Genomic DNA, 19,895 nt, shown 5'->3' on the forward strand with positions numbered 1-19,895 from the left:
AAGAATAGTCAGATTTATGTGAGGGAAAATTTAACTCCTAGAAAGCTCAGCAACTGGAGAGATGGATTTGTCTCTTCATGCAACACTAATCTCAGTTCATATTTCCCATGTAGTTAAGATAAATTGGTAAAAATGGACATGATTTAATTAGAATCTGAACCCTTCACAGAACTTGTCTCCTAAATGCAATTTGTAACGAAAATGAAACAGACTATTTTTAAAGATTGCAAACTTCAGATTGAGAGAGGGAGAAGGGGAATGATAATTACAAGTAACTTTTGGATAGTCCTCCCCATAGCAATGGAGATAGATAGGATACAAAACTTTTAGGATCTTCCTGCCCTATATAGATGACAATAGCAGACTATTACTCTGGAGTTCTACAAAATCCACCCCTTTTAAAAGCTCAGAAGGAAGTGAAATTGCAATTCCATGCTTCTTGGAGTAACCAACCAACACAAAGGAAGGAGGCAGCCCAATGTATGTCTTACTGTTTGGCCAAATGACTGGTATCCCAACAACAGTTGTAAGATTTGTCCTGTGAAAAATCTTAAGGATGGAATATTTCATTTCCTGTGTTTCTCTTATCCCAAGGAATACTGAATGAAAAATAGAATGCTAAAAATATTTTTTCCATTTTAGTTTTTCTTGCATTTCTTATGTCAACTTAAATTTGTTTTAGCACACAAATATGAAAACTATTCCTAGATTATTTTCTTTTAATGCTTGTACAGTTGTGGAATACATCTGTACAAACGTAGCTTAGGGAACAGCTTTCTAGCAGCATGGTTTTTTAAATTTTTGTCTTTGTCATGGATTTGCCTTTTGAATTTGTAAAACATCACATAAAAAGTGCACTCCCAGAACCTCTGCAGAATACAACACTGCACATTTAGACAGAGTGAATAACACCTTCTTCTGCCAACAGAAACTTGTATCTAGATTCAAAAGTTAAAGTATCAAGTAGAAATGAAGAAAAATGTAACTCACAGTATATAAGCCTTTTATCATAAATCACCAGCTACAGTTAGAATGCAATACAAAGTCCCTTTTAAAATAAGTCTCTTGATATTCATTTCAGCATTCCAGTAAACTGTATTTGTAGAAAAAGGACATTAAAAAAGGTCACTATAGCTATAGTATCTAAGTACGACACAAACTCTGTTGCAGAGTGCAATGTCTAACTACAGAATTGATGGAAAAAAAATAATAAAAACATGAAGCTAAAATACAAAGCCAGAAACTCTACCTCCCTCTCACCCACCTTCTTCCACATAAACTGAAAGAATGTTATATATAAATACCTGCTAGTTCCTATTTCCAGAAAGCGGCAGACAGAAATTACCAAAGGTACTCTCAATTCTCGTATCTCAATTCCTTACATTTCTCTTTGGCACCCAGTGTGGGAAACAGCATACTCTAATAGATGGACATTCAGTCCATTCAGATGAAATAAATGCAGCTATTCTTACATTATTTTCCATTTTATTTCTAGAGAAAATGCCAATTAAAGCAATGATGCTGTCTCTGTCCATCTGTCTGCCTGCCAGTATTTCATGTCCTGCTAAAACTTCAGAATCAAAAAGATAATTACAACAATATTTTCAGAGATTCTTTTATTCCTACAAGTCTAGCTGCTAGATACAATGGAGAACTAAGGTTTAATGGCGTGGGAAACAATGCATTTATTAGCAGCAGACTGCCCAGCAAACATGCTTAAACACAGTTCCAGCCAGCATCTCTTTTCAGAACAGGGTGGCACAGGAAGGAAGAGAAGAAATACTGAATTTATTTCTAGCATAGCTTTGAAAGTAAAAACCATGAAAGAAGAGGCAAATTAAAAAATAAAATAAAAACAACAACAAAAACACACACACAAAAGACCACACACAAAGCCACAAGAATGAACTTCATTCATTCCTTCACATAACTCATTTCCAGTTCAGTCCTTGTGGTTGCCTGTTAGACCGTGTTGCTACCTGGCAGGACTATTATAATAATCAGTTCTGACAAACTGAAACCACACCAACTAGATCCTGTCCCATGAGTTCAGGTGCTTGAGGGAGGAAACACGTAAGCATGTGGGCAATAAAAAGTGGAAAGCTCTTCACCTGTGAATGTTAAGACATCCCTGCACTCAAGGTATGAATGGACATAGAAGCCAGCTGTCGAAGATAAGTTAAAAAGAAAGTAGTATTGAACAGATTGAAACAGCCTCCTATGAAGGAGGTTTCCTCCTAAAATTAGTCATTTCTAAAGCAGAGCAACTTAAACAGTAATATTGTCCATAATTTGATACACAGCTGCAACAAGTTTCCAACTTGGATTTGAGTGAAAGATTAACTGATTTTTATTTTATATATATACATATCTTTTTTAAATGGAGGAAAAAACTGTGGATAAACAATCTGTACTCAAATTGTTTCCTATGATACCACTATTGTAAGGGGATACAAGCTACATTATTACTTTAAAACAGTTATATTCATTTCTAGCAGCCCAACTGATATCAGTCACAGAGTTCCTAAGACAACTGTTTCTTAGAAATAAATGCAAACTAAGAATTTGTTCTTCTTTCTCAGCTTCCAAAACACAAATGAAACAAAAATCAGCAAAAAATGGCACTTCTGTTGCAGTAATTGAAAGATTTTAAATAGGATTTCAAATAAAAGTACGTAATTATAAAAAAGCTTCCATACACTGTCTGAACCACCATTAAAAAAGAAAACAAAACTACTTCAAGCTCTGTTTTTGACACTGCCTTATTATATAATGTAGAAATCCAATAAACTACTCCTTATTTGATGATGTACTCCAAAATAAAATATATATATATATATTGTTTTGCAGTTTACCAATAACATGTAGAGAAACATATTATTGATTTATTTTCCTCCCTTAGATTAAAAATAACTGTTTAAATTGTCCACCTAGTTATTATAAATGTTACACTTTTTTAGATCATGGTAAATACAAATCTGGCTTCAAGAATGGAAAATACATGAATTATACTGGAACTCAATTTCTGCAGAGACATGAAATCAAAACCAACTTCAAGATACAGTGAGACAGTAAGTGTCTTAGTTTCCAATGACACATTTAAGTTTTTAGCAAATTCTGGGGCTCCAACTAGCTGAGGACCAGGAGTCCTATGGATACAAAACTGAAGAGAACACTAGCATTATCTCCCTTGACTCCCAAAGGAGAGAAATATCAAGCTGTGTTCTCAAGCAGATTTTCCACCTCTCCTTTTTCTAACTGAATTTTCATAGGTACTTTCTACTACCAAATTATACAAAACTTAGACAATCTACTTGGTTTCAGTAAAACACTGAGTATGTGCTTTATTCTTTCTACATGCAGTGTATACATGCACCTAATTCAGATCATTTAGCTAAGTCACTTGATAATATGACGACCAGAGGTGTTAAACTCTTCAAACTAAATTCCTAGTAAGGGCTCTTGATTTAGGAGCAAGTTACCTTAATAAATGTAGCTGGAGTGGATTAGAAAAAAATGAACTACAAAATCCCTTCTCTTTTGCTTTCTCTTCTCTTTTTTAGTCTCCTCTAGGTACACTTGCTACAGTCCTTGCTCCCTCTATAGTCACCCTTTCACCTCTTAAAAAACTTTTTCCTCACAACTTGACTCTGAAAAGTTCTCCCCACTCCACCTGCATGAAATTCCTTAGCTAGATGATTCCTTTGTGCCTTTAATAATACCTTTTATGCTTTTTCCTCCCTCCTATTTCCCACAAATGAAGGCCTTTTTCAGTATCTTGCCTATTATTTTCTATCCACTGAGAAATTAACACACTTTAACAAATCAAGAATGCATAAAAATTAATTCATATATTTGTACAAGCCTTTTAAGACACAATCATGAATACTTGATTTGCCATATTTTACAAACTGTTTAATTAATAACAGAAATCCTAACGTTAAAAAGTAAGTTGACCTACTATACTGCTCAAGATGACATCTTCATTTAGAAGGGGTTTAGAGGGGGATCCAGAAAGACGTTAAAAATGTAAAAATAGACAATTACTTCTGGGAGATGTTTTATTCATACAGACATTGTGAGAAAAGAATTGAAAACATTGAATGTGTCTTAATTATAATCTTGAAAATGATGAAAGAATTATGCTCATTTCTTTAGGCAACATGTGAACTTATAGCATGAGTACTGATCTATAGATTTTGAAGGAAGAAGTGTTGGAGGAAGAATTCAACCTAGTCCACCTTTTTCCTTTTTTTTTAATTATTATTATTATTATTATTTTTAAGCAAAACAATGAAGTAATTTTGAAAAAGAAACTGACCTTTAAAATATGAATTCATTTCAATTCTGGAATGAACAGTGTTGTCTGCCTTTTAGACACCAGTACAGAAATTCAGCAAAATATATAATTGTGGAAAGGTATTTTCAACATGAAAGTAAGGGCACTAAAATGAAACATGATGCTTTACCCCCTCCAGATGAGTTACGTAGTCAGTGGAGAAGAATCTCCTACCTTCCTGCAAAGGGAAAAATTATTATCATTTTTTCATCACAATATAAGGATATAGCAAGGTGATGTAGTTCACATGGAGCTAGCATGACTTTAATGTCCCTTCTAGATACAAAAAAAACAGTGTAAAATGACAGATTGTAACATATTAAAAATTTATGTATGCAATGCTTTTGTTGTTCTTTTATGCTTCATTTTTCATTTTCTTCTTATTTTCTGTTGAATATCATACTGATAAAAACTAAATACTGACTGTATTTAAGCTGAGGCTTCTAACAGGCACAGTATGACCAAACACTGCATATAGCCTGCAGCCTTGGAGCCCAATAAACATTGCATGGCTGTTCCCTGGAACACAGAATAAGCTGTGTGTTAACAACAGGTCTTGGCTTTTTTAGGTTGCCTGAAAAAATGTTTTTGCAATTTTCTGATATCCACTGCTTAACTTCTTTGAAGTTTGTATGACTGCGTTGTTACATCTATTGATATATTCACATATATATATATATATATATATATACGCTTATATATTTATACATAAACTTCTGTAACTACTAGGTAGTAGTAAGAAATAGTTATTTTGTGCAGAAATAAACATGATCAGAGTACAATAACGTAAAGGTGTGCCACAGGATTATAACAGAGTATAAAGACACGATAAAGGATGTTAAGCTAAACGTCTACTCAGATAAGGGTCACAGTTTTTATACTACCTTAGGAACTCAGTAAATCTAGATTTAGGAATAAAGTGAAGAAGGATTCAGTTCACTTTTCAATGCACATAAAACATATCAGATCTGAAAAATTCAGAGATGACATAACTTGCAAACCAGTGAACACAACAACACAACATAAAGCATACGAACAGCAGTCACAAAATACCAGCTCCCAAGTAGGCTCAGGAGCAAGAAGCCACCACCATCACACTGCTACTGGTTACAAGCAGAAAGCAGCTCCCACAATGCACATTTTCCTTCATGTGAAGGACTGGGACACTGAGAAATTGTTTTAACTCAGACTTGATACTCAAAAACTGGAATGAAGAAATTCTATTTTTGTTCATTTTTAACATAGAGCTCTAAAAGTAAAAGTGAACAGAATGATTCTAAAGCAAGGAAAACTAGAAACCTTTTTATTGAGTTAGGCTTTACACTGTGATTTTGGATTGTACTTTCAGCCTGAACTAGCTGACTTAGAATGACTGATTAATTAGTCCCTGCCTTCGTTTGCCCATCTAAATGATATTTATTCTCACCTGAAGAGCCTTTGGAGGTGACTGATTTTTTTCAATAGATGTGCAAATCCACATTGCAAGTTTACAAATTGCAATGCATTTCAAACAACTGAAATTTAAATAAGCCTTCTTTAATCATCCAGAGAGAATTCTGGGACTTCCTGTTCTCAGAACTAGGTTTTTAGATTTAAGGAGTATCATTTCTGAAACTATTTCCATTAAAATGTGAAATGTATTATGCTTTTGTTATTTGTAAATGTGCAGTTTTTTGTTTTTTTTTTTTTTTAAATCACTCTCTTATGATGCTCCTCAAGCATGTGATAATGCTGCAAATGTATTTCATCTCTTTTTCAGGTTAGTCTTTACAACTAAGCAAAATAGAACTCAACATTTTTTGAAAGTATGGTAGGAAGCTACTTCAGGAATTCTCAAAGTGATTTTTCATGCTCAGTCATTAAATTCAGTAACATTAATTTTGGGGAAAAAATGGAAAACCAGAATATCTTCAGCTTGTATTCTGAGCACATGTAATGCCTTTGTAACTGGGGCCAGGAAAAAAAGAATCCTTGCAATTGTTGGTGTTACTTACATACCAATAACTAAATAAAGCAGTTCAACACAGACATGTTCATAAATGGTGATGCTGCCCCTCTACTCTGTGCTGGTGAGATTTCACCTGGAATACTGCATCCAAATGTGGAATCTTCAGTTCAGAAGAGACTTGGATTGTATCCAGACAAGGGCCACAAAAATGATCCAAGGTTTGGAACACCTTCCCTGTGTGAGAGCTAGGGCTGTTCAGGCTGGAGAACAGAGGGCTGGTCTCCAGGGAGACCTCATGTCAGCCTTTTACTATCTAAAGGGAGATACCAGGAAGAACAGACTCTTCAGCAGGGTCTGTTGTGACAGGAGAAGGGGCATATGGTTTCAAACAAAGGGAGATTTAGATTGGATATAAGGAAGAAGGTTTTTTTTATGACAAGAGTAGCGAAGGACTAGGCAAGCTGCCCAGCAAGGTGGCAGATGCCCCATCCCTGGAGACATTCAAGTTCAGGCTGGACCAGGCTCTGGTTAATATGATCTAGCTGTAGATGTCCCTGTTTATTGCAGGGGAGTAGGACTACATAGCTTTCAGAGATCACTCCCAACTCTAACGATTCTATGATATTTTACCTTAAATATCTTAGGATTCTGTGGCAAATGCAATGGGCTTGACAGTTACTGTGGGTCAGTAAATGCACAGTAAATTAATACCTGTACAGAAATACATATCACAAATATAAACTTAGTGTGTTTTATGTCCATGGTTTTCTGACTTGCATGTTGGAGATATTAAATGTCACAGCTGTGCTACACCTGGAGAATATCTTGTAAAGAAACCAGCCCTATGCCTTAGAATTCCACTTACCCCTACCAGACTGCCAAAATTTGACAAACATAACTTGGTTAGATGTCCTAGCTACCTTTATTAAACAATAGCAAGTATATTGTTCATGCAGTGCCAAAATACCTTCTGTGTTTACTGATCTTGTCTCCTGTTTCAATTTTTTTCATTCACCCAACACATCGCTAGAAAATGCAATGAGGAAAAATGGCATTCACGTCTGCGTATATTAAAAATTCTTTTATTTTAAAAAGCAATCATGCCAACTGCTAAGAGCATCTGCAAATTCTGTTGCTCCAAAAATGCTCCCATACAAATATTGAAAAAAATCTCAGCCTCTTAAAATAAATGTGAATGGGTGATACTGCACTCATAAGAAGGCAGGCACAGCTGTACAGGAATGAGTGGCAGGAAAATGAGGCCTTTAATATTAGAGAGACAAGTTCTGTCTCTTTTGGCATGTAATAATTTTCACTAAAAATATTTTTTAAAAGCAACATCTTTCATATTTAACGATGTTCCTCATAAACCCAGAACAGTGGAACATCATACCAGGGTGTTTGGATTTTTCAAAAGAGAAAGTTGAAGCAAATGCCATTTTTAACTGGATTTTGTATTTGCAACACTTCTTAAAAAAAAAAAAAAAAAAAAAAAAAAAACCAGAAGATCTAATTACAATGAGCTGAGAATGCTTCTGGTTTAAAAGTTACTTAATCCCTCATGGTAGAGCTGACTTTCTAACCCTCCTTCTAAAGAACTAGCTGTTAAAAACACTAATTGACTGAATTCACAAATTTCTCCTTTGTAAGAGAAATAAAACTGTTTTGAAAGGCAGCTTTTGAATGTGATCTTGAGTCTAAAGCAGCCTATTTAGAGAAAATGGGATCCATAAATGTCAACACCACCTGTAGTCAGCCGGAAAACGTGTCTGCTTTCTGACAACAGCATTGATAAGCCACAGGCAGATTAGAACTAACATCCTTTACTTCATCTGCTAGAAAAAAAGTTAAAGAAAGTAGAGTTTAAAAAGATACTTTCTAATTTGTTTCAACACAAATCTGCAAATACAACTATAATCATCAAACAATGCTAAATAAAATTCAGTGGATTAGCATTTTTCCTTAAGAAGCCATGAAAGTTATGAAAAGCATGCTTGTTTTATATTATAAGTACTGTAAAACAGTGTAACTACATTTAATATTACAAAGAAAGGCTGCCTTCCAAGGACGTTAGGATAATGAGAAAAAGTTGTATAGAACATGAGACATTCTGACAACTCCCCCCCCAAAAAAAAACCACTGTAGAAACTTTGTCTTGTATTTGCAAGGAGGATGTAATAGGAACAACTTTTAGACAGGTAGAATATTTTAACAGAGTTTATGAAATGAAATAAATGTTTTTGAGTATGTTACAGGGAATTAGCGGACCTAAGTTATGATCGTACTGAATATGAAGAACGAAGGTTTAGTATTATGATAAATACAGCTGAAAAGAACAAAGGAGGAACAGCTACATATAATAAAGTTTTCTTTCCTTTTTTTTTCTTTTTTTTTTTTTTCTTCTAGAGATTTTCTAGAGGAATTTTTAATAATGGATATCATTTTCCACAAGAGTTTTTGTCAATAAGTCATGATGAAAAAATAAATGCGATTCTAACATAAAAAGAAAAATGATTTTTAAGGATATAGATATTCACGTATTCACTATTAGTCAGACAAATCTCAATATTGCTTTGCATGAAAATTTTGGAGAAAAGAGAAAAAAATTGAAAAGCACAGTTCAGAGGCGTTAGCATGCAAAAAGTAAGGTCAATGACACATTGATATCAGCATCCAACTAATAAGGCCAGGATTTTTGAATATGTAAAGCGCATCATAGCAGATTTCAAAGAAGTGTGGAAATACAGCAGAGAAGCATAAAGGACCTTATCATTGGGAATCACTCTCACAATCTCAACTGAGGGAGCAGTTGTCACCTTGAGAAATCACTGACAGGTTTTGCTGGCTTTTTTTTTTTTATTCCCTCCATGCCTCTTTTACAAAAAACTCAACATATATCAGTCTTGCAACGTCTGGATCACTCATGCAGGTCTTTTCCTTCAGACTCCTTGAATTCCTCCGTGTTTCCAAGAGCTAAGTGAAAAAAAAAAATCTAATATACTTCCCCACATCAATTCAATATAGTTTCCTTAAGTGTTTAAGTGTACTGTCCAATTCAGCTTCAAATAAAAATCAAGGCACAGGGCTTAAAAAAACACTCTGAAGTTGTTTAAACTGCAAAGCCTAATACATTTTATTGGTTCTAAGTAGAAGGTCTTCTTTCATTAGCTTAATTTAATTCCCTTAGTGAATTGTTATTCTTTTGAATCTACCAAAATATTCTAATTACTCCACCAAGGTTATGAAAAGAGCCTTTGAATACCTGTTGATGTTTTCTTTCACTTAACCATCCTTTAAAAAAAAAAAAGTCTAAGAAAAAATCTCTATTACTGTAAAATAACAAAGCAAAAAAGAAATTAATTACAGTAAATACTAATTCAGCATTTTGCAAAAATCCAGGTAGAAGCTTAAGAAGATGGGCAAACAATACATAAGCATTATGTCTTATCTGTTCATTTTGCCATCAGAGTTCCAGACAGAAATTCAGTTTTATTTGAAAAAAACTAATAACATTTCTTACTCTGCAAGGATAATTTGGGAAATATTTGCAAATTAATTTGGTTGTCCATATTCCTATTTGGGTTTTTCTTTTTTCTTCATGCGTAGAAAGTTGTGGCTGACATGTGCTATAATGCTAAAAGTTTCTCAAATTTTAGGTAGGGTTTCCTCAAACCACTTTCACTAATCTGCAAGATATGTCAGAAATAACCAGAAGTTTATCTTTTTCTCAATTTCTTTCAATTAGCAGAGGTGCCTGCACTCAGTATACACTTAATCTTACAATTCCTTTATTAATATTTGTAGCCTTAGGAAAGATCATGAAATCAGACATTACTTTGACACAGATGAAATTCCCATTTTTTTTTCCTTATGTGCTTTTTTAAATTTTTTTCATATACACTTATCGCATACACTTATTTAAAAATATTGATTTAACCATAAATGAAACTGAATTCTTGAATAGTTACTATAGCAGCAGAGATAATAGGAGCAAAGATTTCCCATCCCAAACTGCCCTACTTAGATTTTTCAACAGAATAGAAGATCATCTTACTTTCAGGCACCTTTCTCATTTCTTCTGAAGTTATTAGAAAGGACACAGAATAGTGGCAGGTAAAATGTGAATCCTTGCTTTTGATACACAAAGTGAGGACCTTTTCCAGAAACATCACAATTCTGGTTCCAGCATCACATTCATATTTCAGCAAATTACTTAGAACTGGAACTGTGTTGGTTAGAACTTAATGCACTTGGGAACTATCCTGAAGTGCCAAAGAGGCTGCCAAATTGCAAAAGACAAGCAAGAAGGATTGCCTTCAACAGCTACAAGCATTCTTCTACCTTGTCATAAAACTATGTGGGACTTAGGTCTCTAAAAATTTTAGATAAGAATATCTCATGAGAATTCTCACAGATGGAAGCTGGAAATATGAGGTCATTAAGGCTCCAATCTGCTCAAAACCAGAAATGCATGCCCAAGTGGAAGTGCCTCAATCTGATTTTCAAGCATCTTTGAGACAGTTGCCCAGATTTCTAATTTAATAACAGTTTGTGTCAGCTATAAATTCTACACTCTATAATTGTCAGGCAACGTGTTAGCATAATAACGAAGATTCAGGTTTCAAGTATCCATTGCAGAGAGTTATTCAAAAAGTGGATTTTTGCTCAAGTCTACTTCTATTTAGAAAAAAAAAAAAAAGTTCTTCAGGGTCCCCACAGGGCACAGATAAAATTCTATGAAGTGATGCAGAATACCTGTTAACACAGAGTCAGACTTGGTCTGGTAAGCTCCGTCTTGCTGACAGTGCTGTGCTATTTTAATTTCCAGAGTCTGCAGGCTGAAGGATTCCTTGTTATTCTGTCACTGTATGGTGTAAATAAGCTTTAAGTTGATTCTAGCTCATCCAGTTAAAGAGTACCATATTTAAATGTTCAAGAGAGGATTGGGGCTTCCTCCCAATCCTCTCGAAAACAATTTTTCATCTTTGCCTTCATTATCTCTTATATCTTCCTTCAATCTCCTTTTTTTTTTTTAAAAAACTTCCTGGAAAAAAAAACTAAAAGAGAATCTTATAAAAAAAAAAACAAAAAAAAAAAAAATTAAAAAAAAAAAAAAACAAAAAAAACCTGTTCCCACTTTATTCATCATAATTCCTTTCTTTTCTTTCGTGCTTTCAAGGGGACAAAATAATGTAGGTATGAAATTACAATGAATGATATGTGTAAAAGTTTTGTTTTCAGCCAAAGACATTTGCAATTAGATCATGTACAAAAAAATCCTAACAGTTTTGGTAACATAGTTTTCTTTATAAATCTGATTTCTGACATTCAATGTGACCTTTAAGTTTAATTTCCTTTTTGGTGTGATTTTCCTATTCCTTTTTGTTTGATAGTTATGTATCTCATAAGCACAAGCTGTATATCAAAGTAGAGAACGTGGCTACCATAACCCAGGCCTCAGTTTATTTTTCTCCATGTGTTCTACTTCAAGTTTTCATCTCATTTTACGTGTTTGCTTTAGTGTGATGTTTAAAGATAATTTACTCAAATTAATCAAACTTCCACATACTTATTTTAAATTAGTACCTACTACTGATTTAGCAGAGGGTTGTTAGAGTGAGGGTAGTATGGTTAGGTCGTGGTTGGACTCTATATCCCTAAAGTCTTTTCCAATCTGAGCGATTCTATGATCTCTTGCTCTAACTGACATAGCTCAAATTTTAAAGTAATACTCATCTGGCCTCATAGTACTTAAATGCACATAATTAGGTGAGGGAGAAGAGATCAAGAAGTTTGTCATGGGGAAACAATATCATCTTCCATTGTTATCACTAAATTTAGGTACTTTCTTTTTTTTTACCATGCTGAACCAAGACAACATAAACCAGGACAGGAAGGAATTTTAAGCAACTTACTATCATGAAACCAGACAAATGATCATTACAAAGAGTAATTGTCTACATGAAAAGCAGACAAATATCCGTGCAGAGAAACGTAGAAGACATGACATCATTAAGTACCTTTAACTGACCGCTATCCATTATTTTCTGGGAAAATTTAATGACTCCCCATTTCCATCTGGAATGCAATACAAGAAGCAAGAGAGAGGTATCAAACTGTAAGCTGCCAATTTAGTTTTTGTGTTTCCAGAATTGTTAGGAGTTCAGATCCAAACTTATGATGTAATGATATAGGCTATGTGTAACATGTATATATTACAGCCAGATGATTGTAAAATGACTAGGTTTATTATCAAGTGCTTTAAAAAATAGGATATCAAAGAACTAAACATCTAAATTACCATATATTTGCTATATTCTGTATGATTTTGCAGCTGTTACCTGAACATTTACTGTGCTCTCCTAGCTTAGGAGAAAAATATTTCTCTCCTAAATTCAGCCACTCAGATATTATGATATAATTTTTACCTAAGCTTTGCTCACTGGAATCCTGATTGTTATAACTACAGGAGCACTGGCTGACATACAGCTTTTATTTGTACCTAAAAAGAAATAATGGTAACAAATATCTTATTATATGTACCTACAACCCCTGAGAATTTTTCATTGTAAATGTATAGCATTCTCCATTATCTTTGCTTCCTGTGATGCGTAATAGATCCACCACATAACTACTCTACTTATATGAGCTGGATAAACATCAAAACTAGAAAATACAACTGAAAAAATACAACTATATTGAACACCAAAGTTACTAGCTGTTAACAACAACATTCAGCCTTGAGAAAGAGGACACTAGGTATTCCTATCTTCTTTTCACATTTCTGAGGTGTTGCCCTTTGCCTCAAAGGGTGTCTTTCTTCTGCTTGTAAAGCTCGTAATCATATAACAAGACAAGGTTGTAGGATTGTAAGAAGACAGAACTTAAGGTCTCCTTTCTTTTCCAAAGGAATTGTGAAAGCATTCAGGGTATTTCACTGTTGTTTGTGGTCTCTAGAAACGAAGTCAAAATTTGATGGGAAAAACAGAATAGAATCTTCTGATGTTACTATTTGTATCTTGGAAAAGCAAAGATGCAGCCTTAAGAAAAGTCAAGTTCTGCACTCAATATGCCACGCATCAAAAACAGATACAGCTTTTCATTCTCTACATTACCTCAAATCTAGAATTTCCATGGCCTCAAGAATTGGATACAAAAAACATAAACCTAATGTTTGAAAGCTGACCTATTTACCTATACACACAAAATCTTGCCTATATCCATTGCTTCCAGAGCATTAAATCTACCTCTCCACGGAATGATTCTCAAGGAATTACTGACAAAAGCAGAGGCTTCCCATCAGCAACCATAAAGTAAAAATCAAATCCATTTAAATTCCTAAAAGCAAGATGTAAAGATGTAAATAGCTCTTAATTAAAACCCATGCAGTGGATGGATGTCACTGATACAAGCAGAAAATCACAGAATAGCTTTTGTACTTCATAACACTCAATTCCAAAATGGAAACTAATACAGAAAAGCAAGACAGTGTTTTACAGGACTCCTCAAACAGGGAAGAACCTCAATAGTTTTGTTGTGATGAGATTATGAACCCCAAGAACTAGTTTACCAGAGGAAATATAGGAAAAATATTACTGAGAGTAAGGTTCTTCTACTACCAATGTTACATTTTTACATGCAATGTATTTATTCTCGTGCGTATCAGTAATACTAAGACCGTGTTGTACCAGGTACTGTGTAAATATATAAGGACAAGACAGTGCTAATACAATTCTCTAAAGGAACAAAAGGTAACCAGAGAATAGTCTTGAAATATTAAAATAATTTACCTACTTCCAGGTACAATCTTCGAAGGTTGAATTATCATTTAAAAGTACTTTCAGCTACTTGAATTGTACACAGTGAATAGTACTGTAATCAGAAGAAAAATGCTGTGATTGGCAGTACTACTGGTTTGCACTGAATCACTGTAACAATTTCTACCTTATTCTAACAAATTGAAGAGAAAGTTGCATGCAAAGAGCTTGAAAGACTCCATCTTACCTTCCCACTCAATCTTAATACAACTGCCAAGTGTATTAAGATTCCCTGTGCCATGGAGATCAGGTTAATCTTCTGCTTATAGGATTTTATTAACACCTATTGCAGAGCTAAACTCTACGGACTGAATCTTAAAGCCATTGACATCCATATTAGTAATTATTCTTATTGCCAAATAAACCTTTTTTATGTGACCATCACTACATATATTAACTATAATTCTGAAGTGCATGTGTTACTACTGAGTTCAGTATTAAAGATTTACAATCTTTTCTGGACAATCAATGAGCATTTCGGTTTCAGAGGCTAGAAGCTTTTGTTTATCCCAGAATTTGAATATGACAGCAATATCCAAGATTTCTTGAACAGAGAACCACTAATCGAAAAATTCCTAAAAAATATTAGCACAGGTGATAGATCTACTGAAGGCTTTGTTAGACACTTGATCTAGACAACAGCCTCTGATGAACTTATTTTCACTTCTACAGATTAAAGTAGCACCACAGAGTCCAACAAAATCTCTACATATAATACTCACAAACACTGATAGAAAGATTTTAAAGACAAGTAGAAGTTTATGTAACATTAAACATTTGCTAATAGGTATATTTTCCAACATATGTTATCCACTTGTAATACTCTAGTATCTGAAAACATTAATCCTTCAACAGTTGCTTCAGATGCACATTGTTACAAACAACCTATAAGCTTAGAGTTCACAGCCTGGTCAGGAAATAATATTTATTAACTAAATGAAAGAAAATCATACACTGTGCATGGACAAGAGTTGCTACCTGGTTTCAAATATTCATCTCAGACACAGGAACAAAATTCTGGAGATCTTCACAAATAAGTGTATCAAAGATAAGTTTTCTAGCTCTGTATTTTAATACACTTATTGCTAGACAAAGTTTGACTCAGATTCAAAAGATGAGTGTGTCAGCATTTTAGCGTGGGTTTTAGAAACATCTTCAATCTGTAGATTCTCCTATACCCTGGCTAAGATTATAGAGTGTTCAAAGAATGCTCAAACTGAATTTCTTTCAGACAATCCAATCCAACCCAAAAGATGCATTCCATCATCATATTTAACACTACCAAACAACTGAAAGACAATCCACAAACTGAATCCTTTGAAGCGAGCAAAGGACATTAGGTCCTCAGCATAAACATTTTTGGTACTATAAAACTTCTTCCATTGTGCTACACTAACTTGAATGACAGCTATACCTTAGCTATGATCTCAGTTTTTGAAGTACATAAATATTTCAATGTCCTCATTCACAATGATGAGAAATATTTTGATTTTTGTGCAAGTCTACTCAACTATACTGCTTTTATGGTTTCAGAAGAGAGGTCTTTCACACAAAGCCAGTGTTCAATCAGAGCAAAAATGTATTTGCTTCAATAGTATGTGCTTTAGGAGCCCTAATTTCTAACTCAGGCCTAGTTTTTCTTGATGCCATTTTGTGGCATCTTTCTAAAGTGCCAATGTCTGAAGTGCCAGTGATGAGTGCAAGTACAACTGAGGAGATAACTAGTTCAGCAATAGGGAAACTGACACAAAAGCCTGCACAACATACTTTTCATTTTTCTGTATCTCAACTAAAATAAATCATAACTGTGTATATAAAGAGTATGCTCTGATTTTAACCCACTATTTTTACATTCATCAAGTATATATACTGCCTTTGTTAAAGCTGCTTTCATCATGGTGGTTTCAGCATATGGTGCTAACAACAGGTGCATAAGTATCTAACTCAATCTGCATTCGCAATACCAACAATAAATAATAACAAGAAGCATGGGTTTCAGTATGGAAATCCTAGTAGCACGTCCCTGTGATACTGTACAATTGTTTCTCCTATGGCACATAAATCAGGTAGTCTGCACTGTAATGTTGAAGCACTGCAATGATAGAAGGAAAGAAATTGGATATTTAGATTTTTCAAGGTAATAGATTATGTCTGAAATCTTTCACCTCTCTGTGGAAAGACTTAAAGCTAACATTGCTTTCTCTTAGTTCAGTATTTGAGGTTTAACATGTTGGTAGCAGTCTTTCTATTGAATTCCTCTGCAAAACAAGTTAAAAGATGAAATAAAATTATTAGACTGCTGCTGTGGCAGTGAGGATTTTCTCTTTCACTATTTCTCAGTTTCAAATCTCTATAGTTCAAAACATTTAGCTACATTAAAGTAAATATATATATATATGTATATATATATATATGTATATATATATATATACATGCCCATCACTGCCTACTAAAAATAAATGTTCTTGGATGACAAAGTGTTTATTACACTTCGAACTTAAGGGGTAGATATCTTCTAGCTTTAGTAAAACTGTTTCAGATGATTGCATTTTGCTGGAATACTTACTAAGAAAATAGGAGGTTCATTGTTTACACCAGAAAGAATTATATAATGCTAAACATTTACAGGAAATCTTTCTTCCTTCTTACCCTGCAGCCTTGCTTTCAGTCCTATGTTAGCTCTCTATACTTTGAATTTATGAAATGCAATAAAAACTGGTGTCAACTGCCATCACAGTAAAACACCAGGGTTCACATTGTACTTTGTAGACAATGGAAATTTACCCTTCCAAGTGTCAAGGTTTCCTCATACTATGTTTTTAAACTAGCAAATTGTACCCTAGATGCCCATCTCTCTACTCTCAGCTCATCTCAAACATCTGAGATATATCCCTGGATATCAACCTGAGAGATACCTAACAGCAACCAAAATACTGCTCACTGTGCCAACTGTAGAACACAGGACTGCAGTTCTAAATTGTTTCACTTCTGTTGATTACATATTAGTACTTCAGCCAGTTAGAGAGAGTGTGAGAGTTGCTGGCTGAATTCTGTTCTTAAGGCTGCTGTACTCAGGGATGATGGACGCTTTTCCATAAGCCTTCAAGAATACTTGTTACTCGCGTGTGCAAAGTAAGAAAATGGATAAAGCAGAACTTCATAATTTCAGAGGAAAAGGTCTTCTCCCTGAAAACATGATCTGTATGATTCTTTCCACTCATATCTAGAATTAGTCTCTCACCAGCTACCTGAAAGGATTATATCATTATAGTGTCTTTCATTCAAGAGTACTGAAGGTTTTTCACACCTGGAGCTAAGTAAAGCGAGATTTACTTCACACCACACAGCACCTTGCCGAAAAAACTCAGCAAAAGCGCGCTGTCAGAGCTTACAAAAAACAAAATTAGTAGAAAACCACATTCCCAGCTTCCTGTTTCCAAAAGACTTAAAAAGTCCAATGCAAAACTACTATGTTGGTCTATTGCAGCACAACATCTCCTCAAATTTGAAGTATCTCAGGCTGTGAGATACAAGTTTGACCAAATTAACAGGCAGCATCTTCAAGCCACTGTTAAATAGAAAGCTTTGTTCTCTTGCCAAGTATTGGTTCCTCTGTGCTGACTGGTTTATTATCATCAGAAATATCATTCCTTTTTCAAAGACATGCTGATTATGCAAAAGTTTAATAGTAAGAAAGCTAAATAAGCAGCTTGATACACTAATTTATGTGTAGCTATCACAGCTCAATCTCAGAGTTAGCGTACAGGCAGAATACTTTCTAGATACCACATTAGAGAAGTAATTCGGTAGACTTTAATCCTCATAAATTAGCATTCAATTGGTAATTTTAATTGCAAATCTATTATAACCATTCATTTTTCCATAGAAATACAATGCTGTTAAAGCAATAGTTATTCAATAGCATTTTCCAAGGTTAAGAACAGATTTGTCAGTCTGCATGTCCAGAAAGGTGTTTATATTATTAATATATTTCCCACATTATACATAGATCGTATGCTACTTCAGCATATTATTGTCCATTAGAAATCAGAAATCTCAACAAGTTAAAAAAGCAACAAAAAAAAATTTCAGCTCAGAGGAACAGACGGAATCTTGTCTTTACATAAGCTAATGCCACTGACTTTGAAATTAAGTGAGTAGATAGCAGTTACTCTAAAAGTATTACTGTTTACAGAACAGAGGATTAATCCCTGGCGATTAAGTAAAATAAACATATTCTTTTGAATATTTTTGAATATTCTTTTTATGAGCAAAAGCACAAATCAGTCTTTTCCTAGCCACTAACATGCCAACATTCCAAAATGATTTAATCATAGAGATTTGAAAAACTTGAAAAAAGTCAACCTCAACATTTAATATCTGGCAATAAAGTTTATTGCAAAAACTATGCTTTAAAGCACAACAAACACAAAAGCCATAAACAGGCATGAAGTCACACTTCACCGTGGGATCTCTCTCGGGTATGTGTAAGGATTGTAAAAACAAAGGGAGAAGTAAGAAAAAGTACATGAAGTATTATACAGTTCGGAAAAAGGCCATACCTCTGTGACTTTATTTGAGAGTAGAAATAGTGAGACCTGCAAGTCTAGGAAATCTAGCAAGTACTACAGTGATTATTAATCCAGTTTTCCCAAAAACAATCGACATTTTCTTAGTGAATAATGCCCAGAAGAATGAAAATCAACAGCTCTAAGTTCAAGAAATGTGAGTTAACAGTTTCCTTAACACCAAAGAAGGAAAAAAAAAAAGTGCTTCAATAAAAAATAAATCTATTACTTCAAAATTGGATATGCATTTCATTAGTGGTTATGCAAAACACCCACAGCCATTGGTTGTGCAACTGTAAGTCTTAACTGTAAGTCTTAACTGTGGTCTTAACTGTGGTCTTAACTTGAGAAGGAAAAATTGAAGCTATAGTGGCAAAATGCAAATGGATTAGAAAACAGTGAATTCATAAGCTCTGGGTAAGTTTTTAATTTATGATTATTCAAGTGTAAGAAGACATCAGAAATATTGATACATTAACATTGACTGGTTATATGATTACCAAATTTGTTTTTAGGCAACATGCATATATATACTCCTACATAAGTTTCCTCTTGTATAACTAATAAAAACAATAAAATCAACACCATAAGAGTTCTTTTGTGAACCAAGTACAGTCCTGAAGTAAACCTCTGCTTCTGGGAAACACAGTCACGTGGTCTTATTTTCATTATGTTTTTGCATGCATTTCAAAATACATCTATTACATATAGTAAGTATTTAATTGTATGTTAATAGCTAATATATAAAATACATGACAACATGTTTATGATTAATAATAGTATACCAAACACAAGACACTCAAGTGTCAAAATTTGATTCTTAACTATTGCCAATGTCCCACTTTTCATGCACAAAAATAACCAAGTGCAAATTCTTCATTTTGTTTTTCAATCCATAATCACTTTTTACTACCTACAAAGCATTAAAAGTGAACATAACCACAATTGTGTAATTCCTGGAAGTGTGCAGAACACATTTAGGAAGCTCCTGAGTAGAAATAATTCTATATTACTAAGCAGTTCACATTCTTATTTATTCCTTAGGGAATTTTCAATACAAGCTTCTGTTGTCAGAGTGGCAACTCCCATCTTTTGTGTTATATCTAACAACCTGCCAGGATAACTAAACCAAGAACTCAGCATGTCTCAGTCACTACAGAATCTCCTGGACAGACATCTGAAGAATGGCATGGCAGGAACTCATGTCTCTTTAGAGAAGAGGA

This window comes from Lagopus leucura, unplaced genomic scaffold, assembly GCF_019238085.1.
Source record: "Lagopus leucura isolate 7727_CA_CO unplaced genomic scaffold, USGS_WTPT01 Super-Scaffold_100016, whole genome shotgun sequence".
NCBI classification, from domain to species: Eukaryota; Metazoa; Chordata; class Aves; order Galliformes; family Phasianidae; genus Lagopus; species Lagopus leucura.